A 23,414-nucleotide genomic window follows, 5' to 3' on the forward strand; every position below is an offset into this window, starting at 1 on the left:
TGCTCATGCTGAGCTCCCTGTAGGGAGGTCAGTTTCTGAGTTCTCTGTGATATTCCCTCATTATGTCTCTTGAACAGTAGTACATGGTCATGTCCTCAAACTTCAGACTGCTACTTTCCAGGTACAAGGTATTCTTGGCAGTGCCTCTTGGAGAAGTTGTCCTTTCAAGGGTTTGGCATAATTGATGCAAGTACCATCACTATTAATGTATATTTCCCACCTCAGCCCTTTTCCTGGATCCTGGTGGCACCTGGCCCTGCCATGTTGGGCAGTGGACTGTGCCACAAGACAGAAAACCTGGTAAGGTTGAGTGGACTCAGGAACTCCAATACTTATCATAATTGAGGATTGTTAGGCATTAAAATCTACTCCTGACCAAGATACTGTCTTGGAAGAGATGACCTCTATACCCGGTGAAGAGGAATGAGACAATCTGTCACATCGGGACAATATGTGAAGTCCTTCCACATGATGATGAGGCATCCATAACATTTAAGACCAAGCCACCAGAAAACATCTGCTTTAAGATCCCAATCCCCACCAAAATGTTCATAAGATCCAATCTACAAGGATGAAACTGTGTTAGTAATTTCACCAAAGATTGTTTGAGAGTATCAGGCTTATCAAGCTGTACCAGGGAAGACTATTGTCTTCTGAAGCTTTTTTTTTGCCAGAAGCTGCTCAAGCATACTGCAGCCACTTCCTGCTCAGTGGAGTTGGCCTTGGCTCTTAGCTGCCTACTGCATCCTGATGCAGAGCAGTGGTGGCTGCAGTAGAGCCACTCTTTGGCTGCTCTAGCTGAGCCAGAGGTCTGTAGATCCCTGCTGATCACATCAGGTATGCAGACATCCAATGCCAGTTCCTGAAGGTGAAACCAGATGCTGCACAGCAGAGTTTGAGGGTCTTTTCTGGGTGCACTAAGCTTCCCCACACTCCTCTGACTGCAATTTGCACTACCTGCAAACACACAGAATGCTGGTCAGAAAACTGTCACAAAAAGCAATTTTTGTCTTTTTTCCTGTCCACACAACACAGAATCTCATCTCCATCAGGTACCTTTAAATAACCATAAAAAATACAAGGAAAACCAAGCAGAGCCCCACGTACACAGAGAATAATCTGTGTTCAGTGCTGATGAGGGAATGTGAAGAATTGGCTATCTAGGGCTGGGTTCCTCTCCTTGAGCTGCAGGGTCAGAGATGTTCTGGCTTTCATGGGCTCAGGGAAGTGATATTTACCTGTCCTCTTGCTCTTTCTCTTGAAAGTTCTACAGTTGGACATTTGGCAGGACACAGTGTTCATAGAAGATATAAACTATCAAATACAGTGATGACAGATACAGAATTTAACACAGTATTGCACTTTCACATTCACAATTTCTTTGTGAAGAATCCAACACACTGCATTTCTGTTTTTCTTTTGCATGTTCATAGAACTTTCTCTTATATAATTTCTATCTCCTTAGTATGAAAGGGAAAAAACTGCTACACTAAGTTGGGTTTCTATGTAGGAACTCAATTTTTCCCTTTGACTTGTCTGGACATGACTTCTCCCTGATATTCTTGCACAAGGTAACACCTCCCTTGGGAGGTTAGCAGAATTCCTTCTCTATGAGGACAACACTTTACCTTTTCATGAGAGAACACTGTCCTCAGGCCTTATAAAGTCTTGCAAATTAAACATTCTAAGTCAATGTCTTTCTATAGCTCCGTGTTTGCTATTCAGAAATATTTCTATTTGCATCAAACTGACTTGTTTTTCATCCAGAAATTCTCCATATGATCCCTATAACTTCACCATTCTCTTTGTCCATTGTTATACCAGGTAAGTGCTGCCTTCATCTTGTATTAGCCTAGTTTTCATTTTCCCCAATAAACATAACTTAGCAAAGCTTGGTTTGTACATTAACTCTTTGTATGACCTTGAATTTATTTAACTGGTTCTGTTTTCCCCTTCTAATCTTAATTTTCTCACCACAGTCCACTTGTGTGCACTGGTCACAACATTCCCCTTCCTTTGGTCTTCTTTGTCGCTGACTTAAGATACCATTCCTTTCTAGGCAGACATGGTGCTGCAAGATTCATGAGTTCTACACCCTGATTTGAAAGCAGCCAGGAAGAGACCATCGTTTGCAGACAAGAAAGAATGGCTCTCTTCCAGAGTAGGGAGAACTTGAGCATTGGACTTCACCTGTCTTTCTTCCCCCGCATAGTGATGTACTGTTTCAACAAGACCATAGTTACTCCAACAAGTCCACACCTCCTAATAATACCACTTCCTATGGACCAATCATGTTCAAACCACAACAGATCTCAATAACACATTACACATGCTGTTAGTAAAAAATATAAATCCTTAAGAACTAGAAATCTAAATGTTGGTTCTGATATATTTTAGTTGAACCTATTTCCCATTCATCCCTTTTCACCAATGAATTGATCTTCAGCCTGGTCCTTTGTAACATGAGAGTGGATGATTTACATTTAACATTGTGTGGAGCTCTTCAACTTCCTGTTCAGATCCAGACTTCTAATAATTTCATACATTTGACCTCGAAAGCTGCCTCAATTTGATGATCCATTGAGATGGAACCCACAGCCAACACTGCCTCTCTGAATAATGCTTTTCTAGCTCAAATGTGAGACACTAAGTTCTTCCAGTAAGCAGCAGTCTCTGGGCCCTGGTCACAGTGTTCTCAAGTGAAGTGTCACGTGTACCACTGAAGTTTATTTGAAACATCATTCTAACAGTGCTATTCCATGCCCATTTAGAATTTAGACTTTTCTGACATATACAGTTGAAATTATTTTAAAGTTTATATTATTTCTTTTTAATTTACAGCATCTGCTTAATATGCAAATTATGTGTATTATGTTTTAAGAGTGTGATCAGGTGGTGGTGGGCTCATAGCATATGAATCTCCTTTAATTCAGCTTTATTCTGTACATGCTACTGTAGGACATTTATGGATCATGATTTCAGAATCTGGTATTTCAGGATACTGTCCTTTTCCACAGACTTAATCTACAGGGGATGTGTTAATTAACACATCCCAGAGAGACCACAATGTCAGAACTGATATGCCTTTTCATATATTTAGGGCACATTATGATTTTTGACATAGAACTCATTCCAGCAAAACATTGAGGCCACTGTGTGAACCAATCATAAGATGAGAGCCTGATTTGTCCATGTGGGCTTATTTAAACAGATGAACTGAAATCCACTGATGTGGGGGTCTGTTCACTCTATACTGGACTCTGATTCATTTCTGTGGCTTCTGTGATGGGAGTCCCAGGTCTGTGTGAACTGTGTGCTGAAGGAATATCTTGGAGATTCTTATTCAATGAGTTAAGATGAGCAGTGAGACTGGAGCATAGGGAGGCTGGGGTCCTTTGGGTCACCTGAGCCTCAAAGGATTCCTACCATTACCTTGATGTACAATACTGATGCTGAGACAAAAAAGCTTAGAGATATTCATTCTCAGATCTCCATGTATCTGCCAATTTCCCATTACTCAATAGTCTCCTCTCTCTTTCATTTTTTCTCAAGGAACCATACTTTCCTTACAGAAGACACATATTTTACACAGATTTTCAATTTTGAATTTCAGAAGAAATTAGCCACTGTCCTAGTCAGGGTTTCTAGTCCTGAGCAAACATCATGGCCAAAAAGCAATTTGTAGAGGAAAGTGTTTATTCAGCTTAAACTTTCCATGTTGCTGTTCATCACAAAAGGGAGTCAGGGCTGGAACTCAAGAAGGTCAGGAACAGCAGGTGATGCAGAGGACATGGAGGGATTTTACTTACTGGCTTACTTCTCCTGGCTTGCTCACCTTGCTCTCTTATAGATCCCAAAACTACTAGCCCAGGGATCGTACTACTCACAAGCCCTGCCACCTCCACCCCTGAACACTAATTGAGAAAATGCCTTACAGCTGGATCTCATGGAGGAATTTCCTCAAGGAAGGCCCTTTCTCTGTGACAACTCTTTTGCATAATTGTACAGGTTTCATATTTGGCTGGCAATATATTTAACCTGGTGTATTCAAGATTATGTAGAACCCTCTGGTAAATTTGGGGTCAGATGATCTCTAAGTCTGGACACTGCAAGAGCCACCTTCTTATCAGATACATGTCTAAAACCTTCACTGTCCATCCCTCTCTATGCACAGATCATCAAAGAAAAATAGAAAACATTCTGTATTTAGTTGATCACTCACTGATCTGAAAGCCAACAAAACAAACTCTTTACTGCTCACTGAGGACTAAGGTCAAGTACATATTTTTACAGACTCTTGTAACATGATACCATGTCGCTGCTTTGCCTATATGTTAATAAGATACTGTGAAATATGACCCAGAGTGGAGTGAGGTGACCATTGTGTAATTGCAGTGAAGTAAACATTGGTGATGAACCCACATCCTAGCACTTCTTTGGCTACTGAACAAGATTGAAGGGGACATATTCAAGGAAATGGTGGTGATCTATATGTTGTAACCAACTCAGCCCTATTGTTGCAGCCTTTATGGAAGTACAGGGATTTAGTGCCATTTCACTCCTCTCTTCATTTGCTTTAGTGCTGAAATCTTCTACCTTGTGCTCCATGAACTCATTTTGGGCCTGTTGCTGGTCCTTCTTTTCCTCATGCTTTTCTCCATTTCCATCCCCCTCAGTTCCTTTACACAGGAGCAATTAGGGTTCAGAGTTTTCACTGTGGGATAGAAATCCCCATCCCTCACTTGATGTTCAGTGTTTCTGCTGTAGGTGGGCTCTACAAGTTACCTCTTTTTATTGTTGGGCATTTCATTTAAGGTCCCTTTCTTTGAGTCCTAAGGGTCTTTCACCTCCCAGGTCTCTGGTACATTCCGGAGGGTCCTCCCAACCTCCTAACTCCCAAACTTGCCCCTTTCCATACTTTCTGCTCATTGTCAGGGCTTCAGTCCCTTTCCTCCATCCAATACCAGATCCATTTCCCCTCTCCTGTAACCACCACCCCCCTCAGGCAGCACTGCCCCGCCCTAAGGCACTCCCTACTTCCCCCTGCATTCGCTTTCATCTGCCTCTGAAGTGGGACTGAGGCATCCTCCCTCAGGCCCTTTAGCTTGTTGAACTTTTCAGGAACTGTGAACTGTAACTTGAGTAGTCTTTACCTTTTTTTTTCTAATATCCACTCATTATTAAGTAAATATAGAGCATGTCCTTCTGAGTCTGAGTTATTTCACACAGAATGATGTTTTTTTTTAAAATTACATCCATTTGCCTACAAAATTGAACATGGCCTTTTTCTTAATATCTGAATAGTAATCCATTGTATACATGAATGACATTTTCTGTAGTTATTCTTCTGTCCTGGGATATCTTGGTTGCTTACAGCTTAGGTTTATCACAAATAAGGCCACTATTTCTATAGTGGAACATGTGCCCCTGTGGCAAGGTGGGGCATCTTTCGTATATATTTCTAGGATTGCTATTGTTGTGTCTTCAAATAGACCAATACCAATTTTCTGAGGCACCTTCAAATTGATTTCCAGAGTTGTTTTATCAGTTTAAATCCCACCAGCACTGGAGGGGCGTCCTCAGTTTGAAGTTTGTTCAGTTTTAAGAAAACTTGACTCTTGGATGTGTCTCTGCTGATGCTGATTCAGGATTTGAGATGTGAATCATACAATGTGATTTCACTACTTCACATTGCTGGCATCCACTGCAGATCCTTTCCTGAGGCTGGAGGACCCAGTGTATACCAAGAACACCATGGATGTTTAATGAGTAGCCAGAGACAGGGCAGGTGAGAGACAGGCTTTGTGAGGTCTACAGAAGGTCAGGTCCTGACTCTTTTAGTTGTACCTGTATAAGGCACCTTGGGGCATACAATATCACCATCAGTCATCCATGTCATAGGTGTCAAGCCTGTCTCCTTCTCTGGAAGGCCTGAAATACTTACAGCTTGGAAAAGTCACCAGATAGAGGGGTTCTAAGCGAACAAAACAACATCTAGTCAAATGGAACCCCCAAAGTGATCTGAAGCAAAGTAAAATTAAGGCAGACTGGTTGTGGGCCTTGTACTGGGTGCTGTCCACAGTGATCTCCAGCCAGGTGAGATGGGAGGGTTCACACAAGGGGGAAAGGGCGTGAGCAGGGAGAGGGAATTGCCTCTGAGGCCAGTGTGTCTTTGCTGCTGCTGCTACTGAAGTTGCTGCTTCTCCAAGACGCTGCACTGGGTTGCAGGGGAGGTCCTAGCAGCATTTTACAAGATAAGTTATCTTGATGGTGTTACAGCACTTATGACAGAAGCTCTCACAAGGCCAAGTAATTTTCATGCACCTTTATTCCTCCTGGATAAAATCTGTATACACAGATTGTGGTGGGCTGGGATCTGACAGTGAGTACTTCCTGTAGGCTTGGTCTGAGAGGTTAGGGATGTCTCACCTACATGTAGAAGGGCTTGGGGGTGTTGTCCCTAAGTGACTGATGGCCAAAATCTATCTGGGGTTGGGGGTGGAGCTGTGGAAGGCTGCAGTTTAGTGACAGGCTTCTGGTGGTAGGAGCAGTCAAACTCCTATCATCCCTTCATGATCTGTGGGTCTTGGAGCCTTAACTCAACCTTACCAGGCTTTCTCTCACTGGCCACACCCATGTGGCAGATTATAGTTTAGAGAGTGTATAATGAGAAGACTAGTCAGTTAGATGGAAAGGGTTACTTCAATAATAATATGTATGGAGGTTGGCCACAGTTAATAACAATGTATTGTGGTCTTTATATATGGAAAGAAGAAAACATGAGTTAGCCCTCAAAGTGATAATTATTTCATCATTAAATTTTGCACATGTATTTGAAAAAGTTTGTGTTAGAGAAGATGAATGCAATTGTCTTCAAACTTAATTTACAGAAACAGTAGAAATGTTACTAAAACTGCAGTCATGAGAGAAACAATACATTACCAAATCTTGAGGGTGTCCTCATCCACAGCGTTTCACTGAGTTTTCTTCATAAATATCAACTCAATAATTTCTTCTTTTTTTTTTTTCAGAGCTGGGAACCGAACCCAGGTCTTGCGCTTGCTATGCAAGTGCTCTACCACTGAGCTAAATCCCCAACTCCAATTTGTTCTTATTTTACACTATTAGATTATAGAACCACTTAATGTTTCTTCTATTGTGTGAAGAAACACGAAGTTTAATAGAGTATGATACTGAAAAGCATGTTGTAGAGAATTTCCATGGCTGGGAGAAGAGTCCATTTCTTTAACACTAAAACACATGCTCAAACAGCATAGGGTATAACTTCCTAGATTCTGAAGTGATCCTGAAAAGAACTTGTTGATCCTCTGCTCCCCCTACTGGCCCTAAGAATCCTAGTAGGGAAGGTTTTGTGCAAGTTCACAGTGGACTTCCCTCACTGTGTCTGGCACAGAAGTACATGGCTGTGTCTTCAGTTTGCAGACTGTTCATTTTTAAGAAAACTTGGCTCTTGGAGGTGTCCCTGCTGATGCTCAGTCGGGATTTGAGAGCTGAATTATAATATGTGCTTCCACCACTTGATATTGCTGCAATCCACTCCAGACCCTTTCCTGGAGGCTGGCGAACCCAGCTTACAGTATAGCTGGTTAGTGAGAACCCAGAGACAGTGCAGGTGAGGGACAGGGTCTGTGAGGGCTGCACCAGACCAGGTCCTGACTCCTTCAGTTGCACCTGGGACAGGACACCTGGGGACAAGCAACATCACCATTAGTCATTCATGCTATAGATTAAGTGCCTGAGTCCCTCTCCTGAAACTCTGAAACACTTACAGCTTGGAAATGTCACCAGGCAGAGCAATAGCACCAGGACAGCCATGCTGTGATGGAGGCTCTAGTGAGAAAGAGATGGGGCTACCCAGCTAGGCCTTGGCTTTCAGTCTGAGATTCAGGGCTACTTTGCATTGGGGGAGGATCCTGAGTAGATAAAAGGAAGTGCAGGGCAGAATTTCTAGTTTCCTCTCCATGTTCCTGAGATTACCTTTGTGCTTAGAAAACATGAAGCTGAAAACTCAGGAACTTTTCCCTGATAATGTTTGGATTTCCAATTCCAAATAAAAAACAGAAAGTAGCAGTCACATTGTGTAGGCCTCTGAAGCTAAGAAGGGGTGGGTGATAGGGAAGTTTACAGTAGGTGGATTTTTATTCATGCAATACAAGTAGAATAAGTTACCTTATCTTCAATGCAATCCTATATCTTTGTAAATTGCACTAGAGGGTGTAGGATGGAATTGAACATCGTTTTCCCCCCAGAAATTCTTTCTCTTGAATTCTTTTCTATTATTATACTTTTAGGTTTTTCTATTTCATTATTCCCTTCAGAACAGCATTAGTGGCCCCTGCATCACCAGGTGGTTTGAGAGTAAAGAAGCAAAACTACAGACTTTAAATAGCCTTGTATTGCAATTGATTTTCAAGTTATTTTCACATAATTTGGCAACCATCAATATCAGTAGGATAAGTATGCATTATTTGCATTTGTTTTAGTATAAAACATAAAAGTAATGATTATTCAATTGTGTGTAAAAATCTGTACAGTTATTACTTAGAAAATAGTCATGAAATTGTTTTCCAACTATGCATTTATACCTTTGTATATATGAGGAATCAACTGTTTTACAAAACACTTTCTGTGGACTCACCTTAGTATCATCATGCCTCTAGAAATAACTTTTAAGGAAGCAGTTCACAAATATTTAGTCCATTTTGTTTCAAAGGTTTATCTGAGAGTAGATCCAAGAGACTGACATGTGTCCTATGTCTGTTGGCTGAGTGACTTAGCCTTCCTATTTAGGGACACTGTAGTTGGGACCTAGTCTTTGCACCTCTAGATTTATGTCCATTTCTCTGTATCAATGCACTTTTATATCTCACTGTCTCTTGTTTCAGTTTGTAGCAAATAAATGTATTCTAAATATGATTATCCATTGGTGAGTGAAGGGAAGTTCAGCTGTTCATAGCAATTCATAAAAATCAGTAGACTGACACCATTTTTTATGTTAAGTGAAGTGAAAGGTAAGCCAGAGATCACTGAGTGATGAGACAAAGTGGAGCAGAGGGCAGGCATGAACATGAGGAACCTTGTGTTGAGCACCATAGAGAGGAAGAGACTGGAGAGCTTCTCCTCATGCCTTGGTAATGGGAACACCAGGGAAGAGAAGGACAGAGTTACCACAATCTGCTTGCTAGGACTCAGAGATTGTGGATCTATTACTTGGCCTTGGAGTCCCCACATTTTGTTTCTCTTATTTCTTTGTGCATAATGTTTGTACTGTGAGTAGCTGTGGTGCAGACCAGTCACATTAGAGAGAAAACCATCCATTTAATGGTCATTAACAGTATTCGTTCTGTGTTCCTCTTGTTCTGATACTCTGAGGGTTAGGAGGCTATTTTTCAGATTTTCTTCTTGTAGGTCTCATCTTGAATTTCATATTTTTACTGTGGTTACAAAAATTTGGAAAGGAGTATCATAGAAATAAATGCACCTTTCTATATATATATATTAGGGAATGTGGTTTAAGTCCACTTATTCATGTGTTTTTGTCTTTTGTTACTTCAGAGATAATCTGTGTCCCTATTCTGTCCCATAATACTGCTTTTCAATAAATCTCTCTACAATAAACTTACTAGGAAAAAGTCATTAGCAAAAGCATGAGTTCATGATAAATCCACACATGATTTATAGTTGTCTTAAAGGCCAGAGGTGGATCCTTGTTGGGAGCGATGCCCTTGAAACCCTCCATTATTGATGTTATTATTATGATTAGAGTTAAGAATGACTGAGTTCATGGAAAATCCCCAGCAGCTTGCAGAAGACTAATACATATCTAATGGTCAGGATGAAGAATGATATGATAAAGCTCTGACTTGCTGAGAAATATATCTGACTTCGAGATGCCCAATGTGATGATCTGTAATCTTTCTGAAAAACCAACATCCTGCTGACTTATAAAAAATATGACAAACCTGTAACCTTTCTGAAAAACCAACATCCTGTTGACATTAGCTGACCACAGGAATACTGTGTCCTTGGCCTGCATAAATGTTTCTTACTTCCCACCTCCCTCTGTCACCCCTGTTATGGTATAAATTCAGCCTTGGGAAAAATAAAATTGTTGCCTTGATCAGACTCTTGTCTTGGCGTCCTTCTTCGCGACTCTTGTAACCCATTCTCTTCCAGGTACCCTCAGAGCCATCGTTGACAGGTCCTTACTAATGTCTTTCTTCAGTCACTTGTTTACTACTATAAATCTCAAACGTGAATACCAATTTAATTGGTATTTGCTCAATCATATAACATACAGCCTTTTATGAATATTCAATGGATTGTTCTGATTGCATTCGTTCATATTGAGAAAGAGAGATTTAAAAACCTGTAATTGTCAGTACATTTTCACTTTTAAAAATAATTATATTATGTATATATTTGTGTTACAGATTACAATATTTATTAGTATGTGTAAGGTGTGATAATAAAATCTAAGAATGAAGATTACTCAGGTGTACGGCACATGCTCCTAGAATGAGTATCTCAGTTAACCTTCAGCACGTAGCTGAGAAGCGGGTGGGATGGCTTATCACATGATCTGAACTCTTGGGATCCATTGTGGCTTTGTTTCACCTCAACCCCTTTATATCTGTACTTCCTAACCTAGGGACAGCTATTCCCTCTCATGACATGAGATTAACTCATTTTAGTGTATGAACGTGAAAAATGAGCTGATCTCTTAGATGTAACAGAGGCCTCATCTTTAACAGCGACTAGTGATTTTTCTAAAGTTATATTTCTTAATTAAAATGAGGGATGCATTTTTGCAACATTAACCTTTGAATTAAGATCTTACCAATGCTACACAAGAGCTCCACCATCAGCTTAACTCCCATTACTGAATGAGAAATAAAAGAGAGGGCACTCATACATACTACCAGTGGTCTGGTAAAATGAAAAAGGTCATCTGTGAGCAGTCATTTAACTATCTTTGCTCCAACCCCTTCCTGTGTTCCTCTTGTTTCCCCAACCCTAGTTCTCTTAGCCATGGAACCTCCACCAGATGAAGCTACAACTCTCAATCCAGCTAACAAACTGCCTCCATTCTGCAGCAGGCCTGTTTCCACATCTTGAATAACCCAAAGCACCACCTCAGTTTTTCATTCTCACCATGCTACCCAAGACCCTCCTTGCTCAACCTCTCCAGATGCATCCCCTCCTCCTGTGACAGCTTCAGGCAACTATAATGCAACTGCCCCGAATTGGTACCTATCTTCACCACTCCCATCAGCTGCTCCAAGCCTGTAGACAAACCCCCAAATCCTTCAATGCCAGGGACACCTGACCAAGCACTGTTCTTTCCTTTAAGGAAAGAGCTGAAAGATGGCCCTGTCTGTGTACATGTTCCTTTCTCATTAATGAACTTTCTCAGATAGAAAGTAGAATGGGTCCCTATACCTCTAACTCCTGTGCCTTTACTAAAAAAGGTTCAGAACCTTAATCTTATAGCTTGTCTTTCCACAATGTACATATACTCCTTACCAATAGTTTACTTCCTGACAAAGGCAGGTGAGTTTTGGAGCAGGTGAGAATACATGCAGACCAGGTGCATCAAACAGATGGATTATATCCAACTGCATTTGTGGTGGTAACTGACCAAGACCCCGAATAGAATTATAATTCTGAAGGTGACATTTTAGCCAGAGATAGATTCGTAACCTGCCTCCTGGCAGTTTCCATAGGGCAGCCTTACATCCAGTAAAATTTGAAAATCTCGCAGAGGTCATCCAGGAAAAACAGAAAAACCCATCTCAATTTTCCTAATGCCTCACAAAGGCTTTATTATAATACACTAACCTGGATTCTGAAAACCCAGAAGGTTAGCAACCTCTGATGACCTACTTCTTTCCCCAGAGCAACCCAAGCTTAGAAACCTGGAGAGGGGACCCTAAATCCACAGACAAATGTTTTGGCCCTGGCCCTCAGAGTGTACCTTCAGAGAGATAAGGAGGATATGAGACAAAAATACCATATGCTGGCATAAGTTCTGTGATAAGCCCAAGCTATTGTCATGGATTCCTTGTCTTTTCAGGCTCAGAGACCACCGGGCTCCTGCTACAAATGTGGTCAACAAAGTCATTTGGTGAAGCCTTGTCCTAACTTCTGCAAGCCAAGGGAACCATGTCCTAGGTGCCATCAGGAGGGCCATTGGGCTGTCGATTGCCCTCATGTTGGGCAGGGCAGTGGGACATCAGACTCAGATAATGCTCCAGCTGATCTCCTAGGCTTAGCTATGGGCAACTTAAGTGGCCTGAGCCTGCTTGACATGACCACTGCCATCACTAGGGAGCTCTGGATAGTCATCATGCTATGTGAGTGGCCCATATTTTTTTTCTTGACACTGGGGCCACTTACTCAATCCTTATGAAGTTTTGGGGCCCACTTCATCTTATTTCCTATTGTCAAGGTAGGAGGACAACCTTACCTTCCTCACCAGACCCCACCACTTAGTTGCATTTTTAGGGTGTGAACCTCTCACCCATTTCTCTTTGGAAGTGTCAACATGTCCTGTACCCTTATTGGAAAAGGATCTTCTAGGTAAGTGGGAGCTTCTATTTTGCCTAAATCCAAGCTCGACAGTTATCTCTCTGTTACTTCTTCTAGCCTGTCAACCTACTAAAACTAACAACTGACATCTCAGAAAAATGATAAAAATTATTTGTGCTTTAGAAAAAAAATGAGATGGCTGTGTTGAAGAAGTTCAATTTTTCATATGAAATATAATCACAGGGTGTGGTTAAGTTAAGAGAATTTTGATACCAACTCCATATTATTGGTATTTATCTTCTTCAGAAGAGCATCCTTATCTTCACTAATTTTTTTTATTTATTCACTATTTATTTATTTTGAATTTACAACTCAGTCACAGTCCCCCTTTTTGTCCTCTTCCTAGTTTCACCCTTACAAATCTCTTCCCAAATTGCCATTTTCCTTTATCTGAGTCTAAGTGTACCACTCCACCCTGTAGTGTCTAGTGTCAGCAAGCCTCATAATGAGCCCCAACAAGGCAGTTTAGATAAGGTGAAAGGGATTCAATAGCAGAGAGCAGAGACCAGGTCACATCCTGTTGAAATTCTTAGGGTGCCCTCATGAGGACAGAGCTGCACGTTTGCTACAATTTATATGGGGTCTACGTTTGGCTCCTGCATGTCCCCTGTTTGGTGGCCCAGGCTGTGTAGACCCCCAAATGATCCCATGATATTTGACTCTATTCGTCTTCCTGTGGAGTCCTGGACACTTCCAACTTGCTCATTTCTATCCCTCACTCTTCAGAATGAGACCCTGGGCACTGTATTGTGTTTGGCTGTACATCTGCCTCCATCTACTGCTGGATGAAGCCTCTCAGGAGGCAGTTTTGCTATGGCCCCTGCACATCTTATAAGCAAGTCAACATTTGGGTTGAAGATTTTGTGGTTGAAGTAATGTGTCCATCCCCCTTCTGTAAGTACTGCCAGGCTACAAGGGGCATCCACTTTAGTTTCTATCCCCCTTATGGTAGGAATCTCAGCTAGGTCACCCCCATAGACTTCACATATACTATTCTGGACCAGACCTCTAGCTAGTAACTAGAGAGGCACCCTTCTACTATGGCAGGTTTTTATTCTAATTCCCATCCGTCTCTCTAGCCTCCTCCTTTCCACACTTGATTGCAATTGCCAAATCCCTTCTCTCCTCCTCTCCTACACACTTCATTCTCTCCATCCACCTCAGCTGACTAATTTACATTCTGAGTGAGATTCATGAACCCTCCTGTGGGAAATATTTAATAATCATCTACTTTGGGTCTTTTGATTGTGAAATGGTTGTCCTGTACTTTATGACTAATGTACTCTTATAAATACATATATACCATATCTGTGTTCTTGGTTCTAGACTATACCACACAGCATGATTCTTAAGTCCCATCCATTTTCCTGCAAATTTCATGATGTCTTTGTAATACCTGAACAGTATTCTATTTATAGCTATTAAACATTTTTACCTATTCTTCACTTCAAGTACATCTATATGTATGTGGTTTTCAGTTTTCTGGCTATTACAAATAATATTGCTGTGAATATAGTTGAACAAACAGGTGGGGGATGTTTTGTGTATATGCGCAGGAATGGTATAGCATGATCTTGAGGTAGAACAATTCCAAGATTTCTATGAAACCATCAAATATAATTTTTTTTAAAATGTACTTGTTACATTCCCATTAGCAAAGGATGACTTTTCCTCTTGCTCTGAATCCTTACCAGTATTTTTTATCATTTGAGTTTTCGAACCTAGCAATTCTGATGAGGGTAGCATGGAATCTCATGCATTGCATTTTTCTGATGACTAAGGATGTTGAATATTTCTTTAAGAGATTCTTGACCATTTTGTATTCCTTTCGAAATTTTATTTATAATACTTACTATTCCCCTTTTTTTCTTTCCTTTAGTGGACATTTTCCTTATTCACATTTTAAATATTATTCCCTTTCCTGGTTTTTCCTCCAGAAAAATTTCATCCCATGCCTCCAATCCTGCCTCCCTGAGTTTGCTCCCCAACACATCCACCAAATACCTTTTGCCTCTATGCCTTTGTATTCTCCTACACTGGGGAATCACACCTCCATAGGACCAAGGGCCTCTCATCCCTTTTATGCCTAACAAGGCCATCTCTGGTGTGTCTGGTTTGTTATATTGTTGTTCTTCCTATGGAGTTGCAACCCCCTTAGTTACCTAAGTTCATTCTCTATCTCCTCCATTTTGAACCCAGTTCAATGGTTGGCTGTGAGCATCTGCCTCTCTGTGTACCTCACTGATGGTGAAACAAGAAAGTTTAGATATATTTGATTCCCTGATCCACCTTTGTCAGCCAGTCTTCCATGTCCCAACCTTCTCTTCTCTTTATTTCATTAACTAGATTATTCATATTTTTCTTACATAAGACAGACACTACATATAGGTTTCATTTTTTCTTTTGAAGATCCTAGTATGAAGTAGCTTAATAAAATTGTTGAAAATGAGTATTATATTCTATCACTGTATATGAACTAACCAGGATAATGGTCTGATAAAGGCTTGAGTCTGGTATTTTTCAAGAGCTGGACGTTCTATATTTGCAGGAGGATCAGTGCTTTTGCTGGGGATTAAAATTGTGATGAAACACTGAAAAAAAATAAACTTGAAGTGAAAGTGTTCATTTGGGTAAAACTTTTACATTCCTGTTCATTAGAAAAAGAAATCAGAACTGGAAATCAAATATGGCAGGAAACTAGAGACAAGAAGGGATGCATTAGGATCAGCATACAAAGTAAAGACGGCGTCCCAAATATGTTTTCTTTATTGAAAGCACAGGAAAATATGTGTGACTAATGTTGGATGGACTTTAGTGTTACATCCTAGTGGTCCTGACAGCTGTATTCCTGAATTGTTGCATAGAGTATTCATAGATATCTGGCAATATATTGAACCTAGTATTTTCAAAGTTGTTTGGCAGCAGGTGATCTCAGAATGTGGCCACTTCAGGAGGCTCCTTCCTCATCAGATACATGTTTCTTATTTTGGCTGGGTGTGCACAGAGCATGAGGATCAATGAAATTATTCTATATTTAGTTCATCAATCACAGATCTGAAAGCAAACAACACAAATTCTTGGATTCATCACTTAGGTGGTGTATATATTTTAAAGACCCTCATGACATGACACTATGTCGATGCTTCCCCTTTGTGCAAATAGGATGTTCTGAAAAATAACCCAGAGAGAAGTGATGTAACCACTTGAAAATAGCAGTGAATTAAGCATTTGTGATGAACCCACATTCTAGCAATCCTATGGCCAGTGAATAAGATTGAAAGGAACATATTCCAGGCAGTGTTTTGGGGGCAGTGGTGATATTTTATATATTTTAGACAGCTCAGTCATATTGCTATAACTCTTGTAGAAATTCACGGGTTTAGTGGGATTTATCTACTTTCTTCATTTGCTTTAGTGCTGGAATATTTTACCCTGTATTCTGTGGCCACTTCCTCTGCATTGTTGTGCACATATATACACTTTACAAATGTACAGTAATTACAAGAACTTTGGCATTTGGCTCTGTGAAGACATCAATTAGCAAAGAACTTTACAAACTGCTAACCAAGTTGTGTTGGAAATTGAGATGAAATCAGAAAATTTGTCAGTCTCAAGTTTCATTTGTCAGTCTGGACCAAAGTTTGTAGTTATCCAGTCATTCACTAGAGTAATTGTAGCTGTGACTTTCTTGTGGACATGATGTTAAAACCTCATCTCTCTTTTAGAAAGTGTCATCACACAGGTGAATGGAATTGATGGTGTCAGACCAGGACAGAAAATGTAGAATCACCTTGTTGATGCACCTCTGGTGGTGCCTGACAGCATCTTCTAATCTTTGCTAATTTTGTAAACCAGGAAAGTAGAGACTATTTCTTTTATTTCTCCATAACTCACAGGAAAGCAATGTGTTGCCATCCCAGCTATGCCTTTATCATAGGCAGTACAACTCTATGACAATCTGACAATTATACACAGATTCCTAGTTACCTCATGCTTTGTTTGAACAATAATCATTCCGTGGTGTCTAATACATTCCTAGTCTTTTAGGAATCTAGTGTTTCAGGGTGGTATGACCACAGAACCTCCTTTTATGTTGACACCAAGCATATTACCAGAATGCCATTGAAAAGTATGTTGTATTTAGATTATAAATGCTGCACCTGACTTCTGATGAAGAAAACCAACTCAGAATGAACCAATCGTCATTTACATCATGTTCCTGTGACAACAGCTCAAAAGAAAATTCCTAGAAACCTGAGGGAAGTAGAGTAGATTAATGTGTTAAATACAATATTATCTGTTCTATTAAATTCTTGCTGAAATACACAAACTAAACCATAACAAATACAGAGTGAAAGAACTAAGAAATGTTACTCTTTGGGTGGAATAGGACCTGTGTAGAACTTTCTGAAACTCAGTAAGTATTACTCGTTACATTGATCTCATGTCTCAGTTCTGGAGTCTCATGTACATTTCTTTACTGACAGCATAAGCTGTGTCTGTGTCATATGATATTGTGAGGATCATGGAGAGACACAAAGTCATCTTCTTCATTGATCACAGGCCCTACTAGTTTTCTATGTTGATTCTATCTTGAAGACTCTATTTTGAAGTGTGCTGTGAAGGGAATTTATGGACTCTCTGCCCTGAGTCTATGTTTCCACACTCTCATGTGTTCCTTATTTTGTGGGGATCTGATCCAGGATCCTCAAACAGATACTTGTCTTCCTTACATGATGTTCTGCCTTTTGTTCAAGTAATAGTTTATCCTACATTGAAAGTCATCTTTAATGGGAGTATAGGTATAATTTCGTGCTTTAAGCGCTTACCACACCAGCAGGATTATTTGTGTTTAGTCTCCATAACTACAAAATAGTTCAGTTTCGTAGGCAGTCAGAAAGCCTACTTCTCAGATTTGAAGACAGTGTGATGTTGGGAGTCAGAAACCAAGCAGTCTAGCAATATACTGTGATCCAAGTCTAGTGATGAAATACAGGCTTAGTGATGGACTTTATTTCAAAGTTATTGTGTAGATGGATAGAAAATACATCTCAACACACACACACACACACACACACACACACACAGAGAGAGAGAGAGAGAGAGAGAGAGAGAGAGAGAGAGAGAGAGAGAAAGAGAGAGAGAGAAGCATCAGAAATAAATAAACAGAGCCTTGAAGAGAGGGGCAAACACAACGAAACACCATAACATATAAATAAATGAATACAAAGCACATATTAAACAGGAAAACTGAAAATTGAATAAACATTTGTCTACTTCAAGGATTACTACACAATCACGTGGAGAGAGTATCCTTATAGAGAGGCAACCTAGACACTAAGGAGTCCCACTCTTTGTTCCAGGCCTTTCTACATAAACTAACACTCAGTAACTGGATGCTTTCTGTGCTCCTTGTGCCCCCTGCTGGTCACTAATACCCTGCAAGAGGTTTGTGTTTAAGCTCACAGTAACATTCACTCACTGTGTGTGTTGCACAGTAATAAGTGGCCGTGTCCTCAGACATCAGACTGCTCATTTGCAGGTATAGGGTGTTTTGTGCATTATCTCTGGAGATAGTGAATCGGCCCTTCACAGAGTCTGGATAGTAAGTGCTACCACCACTATTAGTAATGGATGTAACCCACTCCAGCCCCTTCCCTGGAGCCTGGCGGGTCCAGCTCATCCAGTAGTTATTGAATGTGAATCCAGAGGCTACACAGGAGAGTTTCAGAGACCTTCCAGGCTGCACTAGGCCTCCCCCAGTCTCCACCAGCTGCACCTCACACTGGACACCTGCAAACAGAGAATACTGTTTAGAAAACCATCACTAACACAACAAAACAAACAAAATAAAATTTCTTATTCTCACGTGCACCCAACAGACATAATTACACATTTATCAATTACCTTTTATGAAAAGGACAAGGAAAACCAAGCTGAGCCTGATGTCCATGGTGAGGAGTCTGTGCAGTGCTGCAGTACTGATTACTGAATGGGAGAACCTCAGAGTCCAGGACTTGTCTCCTCTGTCAGAGCTGCAGGGTCAGGACAGGCCGGTTTTCATGGGCATAGAGAAGAATTATTTGCATATCTTACTGCTAAAACATGCTATGGAATTACACCTGAGCTGAAGACAGTGCTCATAGCACATATATGACATCAAAGACATTGATGTCAGTGACAGAGTTGGACCAAGTGTCATGGTTTAATATTCACATTTTTTGGTAAAGATTCACCATATTACATTTAGTTTCCTTTTGTCCTTGTACACAGAACAAGTTTTCTTTTCATAGTCAAGATTCTTTAGTATAAATATGTAATTAAGTACACCATACATTCTTGTGTTTCTATGTATGAGCTCAGTCTTTTCCAATACCTGGGCAGGACCTGGCTTCTCCCAATTGTGGTCCTTGGAGACAGTTACTCCTGTAAGGTTATTGTAGCCAAACTCATTTTTGTGACAAGAACACTGGGATTTTTCTGAAACTTACTTCTTCATGATAGAATGCTGTCCTCAGACCTAAAGATACTTCTAACTTAGACATTGTGGAGTCTGTCTAAGACTCAAAATTGGCAAGGGAGACCTATTTACATTTTCAGCAAACTCACTCGCTTTTCATTCTGAAGTTATTCATTTATTCCTTTGAAGTCCCCCTTCGATTATTTTCTTTCTGCACCTGTATACCAGGTAACATGTGACTGTTTTATATTGTAATATGTTAGTTTTTATTTTCTCCAGTTAGCGTAAAACATATACCTGTGGCTTTTAATTAACTTTTAGGGTGCCTTTTTCATATTTGATCAGTTCTCTTGTTTTGGTCCTCCCAATTAGGTTCCCCTCACCACACTTCAATTTTGCTTTCACATCATCAATATTCCCTTGTCTTTGGTCATCCATGTCCTATGCATAAGATGTGTCCCCTTCTTAGGTTTCTAGTTCCAAATGCTACAAAATTACGGACTTCAGGCACCCAAAGAATGTGTTGCATATGACAGAAACAGGCAGTGTTTCTCTTCACAAGGCTTTGTTTTATTGTTTGAAGTAATATTTTACAGTTGCATTTAAATTCCTCCCAGGCTCAGAGGACATGAATTAAGAGACGGTAGAGAAAATGAAACATGTGAAAGTTGGGGTTGAGGACTGTGAAATAATGTCTTGTGAACAAGACAGGCCTATCCAATCCATCCACTGATGATAGCTGTAATTCGTGTAAGCCCCACCTGATACCAAGCCAATCATAACCTGATATAGCCTTTGTAAGTATTTTCCAGGTTTTCTGTCTTAGTGAAGCACTGGTTTATATAGATATTTCATGGAGAAGAGCAAAATTTGGTCATTGGTCAATTTTCTATGCTGCAATGCTTGCCTTTACACATATGCACATATGGGCAGCTTTTTTCGAATAAAAATGCCATGATGTTGAGAGTGGTTGAGTTGAGATATGCGGCTGGCAAAGATATGGGGATGTTGAAGGGGAAAATAGGATAGAGACATAAACATACTAACTTTATACATGAGGAGTCTACAATTCTTCAAAACTTAGATAAAAGGTTAGATGGCTGAATTGTCTAAAGACAATAATTCCCCAACGAAAATATTAAGATATATGCTGCAAAATGTAATGGTGGATAGGTAAGGCAACCCTCAGTAAAGGCAATGGTAAAGAAGGTTTTCTTTTTTCTTTTTTAAATTTTACTACACCATATTCCAAGGAATAGTTTGAAACCATGATATAGAACCAACATTGCAGTTGCACATATACAAACATGGAGAAAGAGAGAGAGAGAGAGAGAGAGAGAGAGAGAGAGAGAGAGAGAGAGAGAGAGAGAGAGGAGAGACATGTGTCTGGACAAAGAGGTACAGAGACCTGAGGTTGTGTATGGTTTTTGTGAACATGCCAAGGGAACAATAATGAACCAGTGTAAGAAGTGTAGGTAATAGTTGGTTTCATTGCTTGTTTTGGAGAACAGCACAAGGACCAGGAGGAAGTGCCAATTTACCTCTTGGATTTTCTCATCCTATGGGGCAATTGAAGGGTCCCTGGATGGTGAAAACATAACTACAGATACTCTAAACAGAGAAGGGTTGTGAAATAAGGTACAGAATATTGGGGGTGTGGTATGTGCAGCTTTGGCATGTGTGACTGTGTTACGTGGGGCTGTGTGAGAAACATTAAAGGATAAGTGCTGGGACCTAAAGACCAAGGTCATTTATTATGCTGTTTCCTGGAATAGTGGGATAAGTTGAGGACCTTTGACAATCTCGGTATGTGACCTGTGTGAATGCGGAACAGGAAGAGAAATAAAAGACACTGGACAGAATTTGAATGAAGATTTGGGGATCCACTATTGGTACAGCTACTGAAGAGGATCCAAAGCATTTACTGGGTTTTAAAGGGCTATAGGACAATTGTAGGATTTCTGTTGGGGAAGACAACAACTACCATAACTGTTTTTCTGAAGTGCATGTGTTAAAATCTTTTAATTATTCAAGGTTGTAGGATACAAAGATGTTACATATCATGTACTCTCAACCCATGAAGACACAGGCCTTCTGAAATCAAAGGTATGAGGCAATAAATCTTGAGTTTAGAAAACAAAGAAACAAGGAAGTTTTTCTTCCATTAGAAAAATTCATTCAACCTCTATCCTAGGTCAGGGAAATACGTCAGGAGAACTCATCTAGAATGCATAAAGATTCTCAGTATCTTTTCTGCACACATATGACCACATGTGGGATTATTGACAGGAACTTCAGGAAAGCAATAAATGTCTTCTCTCTTGCAGTATAGTGATTTCATCAAGTTTGTCCACATGTAAACTCATAAAATAAATCAATAAAATGTATGCTAGTAAGTAGACATCCTTGAATTCACACAGTACCTCAGTAAATTATCTTTAACAATCTGACTGAGGCAAGATCTGTCCCTCAAGTACTAGTTCTATGACAATATCTCATAGGAAGAGAACCATAGGTATATATAGATACAAGCACCATTCAGTAAGAGTGTCTTCCTATGACTTCATGCCTCATGCCTCCTGAAAGAAATTCTTGCAGTGAGAGACAGTGCAACTGTGAGATCAAGAAATGAACCTCGAAATGCAAAAATATATTTCAAATGAAAATGTCATTACCTATGATCAGTATACAACCATACAGGAGATTTTTGGGTAACGTGATTGCTATTTCCAAATCCATGGAATCCTGAATATTATATGCCAAAATTGAACAGGATCGTGCTAATGTTCACAGGGAACAGGGACCCCATTCTCTCCAACCAGGCAACACTTCTTTTCACTCAATTTTAAATGTTCTAATATCATTGATTATCAGAAGGGTTTCATTTAGAATTTAAATTCTATTTCTGTTGTGATTAGAGATGTTGAATTTATGAATCCTCTCCTGTCCACATGCTCTGGCTAAAAGGAAGGATCCCAGTTAGTCAGAGGAGGACAGAAGACAGAAAGTTGTGTGCTCAAGAGAATACTATGTCTCTCTTCTCCATATTGTAGTCAATGTTTTATCCTGGAGACTAACATCTCAGACGAGTGACAAAAATGTTGTTCTTTAGAAGAAAAATAAGACAACTGTTGCATTTTGTCTAAGCTCTGCCCCAGAGTTGCCTGACAATAGCCAGGTATGCCTGACTCACTAAAAAAGGGGCTGCTTGCCCACTCTGCTCTCTCTTGCTCTTGACTTCTTCCTCCCACTCTTTCCTTCTACTCCATTCCCATTTTCTCCTCATTTTGTCCCCTCCTCTCCAGTGCTCAAGGCCATCATTTACTCCTCTACTCTTCTACTTTCTCTGTGTGTTTGTCTCTGTGTGACTGTCTCTCTGTCTCTCCTTGTCTCTCTCTGTCTCGTCTCTCTCTCTCTCTCTCTCTCTCTCTCTCTCTCTCTCTCTCTCTCTCTCTCTCTCTCGACTTTATTTCTACTACCCTCTTTACTCTCCTCCCCATGCCCTAAACAAATTCTATTCTATACTACATCTTATTGTGGCTAGTCCCTCAGAGAGAAAGAATGCCTCAGTATGTGCCTGACAAGTTACCCCTTAAACTATACCTTACCATTCTTCCACCAAAACATATTCCTTCTCTCACCCTTTATCATTTTATAAACACAACAACTACTGTGTTACAGAACTTCAATTTTTCAAATAATATAAAATCGCATGATATATTTAAGAGAAGTGAATTTTGAGGGCACCTCCATTCTATTGGTTCTTCTAATCTACTACAGACAAGCATCCCTGTCTGCATTATTTATTTGATTGTTTACTTGCTGATTTATTTATTTTCACTTTACATCTCAATCACAGCCCTATTTCTCCCCTCTTTCCAGTCTTGCCCTTATACATCCCTCCCCACATTGCCCTTTCCCCTTCTCCTCTGATAAGAGGAGTCACCCTTGCATACCACCCCACCCTGGGGTGCCTTGTCTCTGCAGGACTAGACACATCTTCTCCTACCTAGACTCAACAAGGCAGTTCGGGTGTGGGGAAAGGAATCCAATGATAGGCAGGAGAGACCATAACAGTGACTCTTCCACGTTTTAGGGGACACACATGAGGACCAAGCTGTGTACTTGTTACAGATATGTAGAGGGTCTAGGTCTGTCTCCTGTATGCTCTGTTGTTGGTACCCAGTCTGTTTGGCCCTGCATCTGCCTCAGTATCCAGCTGGAGGAAGCCTCTCAGGAGACAATTTTGTAATCTTAATGGGAAGACAATTTTTATGGGTTAATGAAGTCCCCATCCTTCCTTTTGAAGGCCTCTCATGGTACAAGAGGTGGACATTTCAGT

General features: G+C 40.3%; 1 long non-coding RNA gene across 2 annotated transcripts; it reads left to right on the top strand.

The window, feature by feature from the left end:
- The first annotated feature begins 225 nt into the window (after positions 1 to 225).
- Positions 226 to 10,146, top strand: LOC148005515 (uncharacterized). 2 transcript variants are annotated; one of them, XR_015623433.1, is made up of 3 exons: positions 226 to 837; positions 2,060 to 2,216; positions 5,600 to 6,971. It is a non-coding gene; the product is annotated as an uncharacterized LOC148005515 (long non-coding RNA). The 2 variants fall into 2 exon arrangements; XR_015623432.1 differs by having other exon boundaries at positions 228 to 300; positions 5,600 to 10,146.
- Positions 10,147 to 23,414: the final 13,268 nt, after the last annotated feature.

This window comes from Rattus norvegicus, chromosome 6 (assembly GCF_021556685.1).
Source record: "Rattus norvegicus strain SHRSP/BbbUtx chromosome 6, alternate assembly SHRSP_T2T, whole genome shotgun sequence".
Lineage (NCBI taxonomy): Eukaryota > Metazoa > Chordata > Mammalia > Rodentia > Muridae > Rattus > Rattus norvegicus.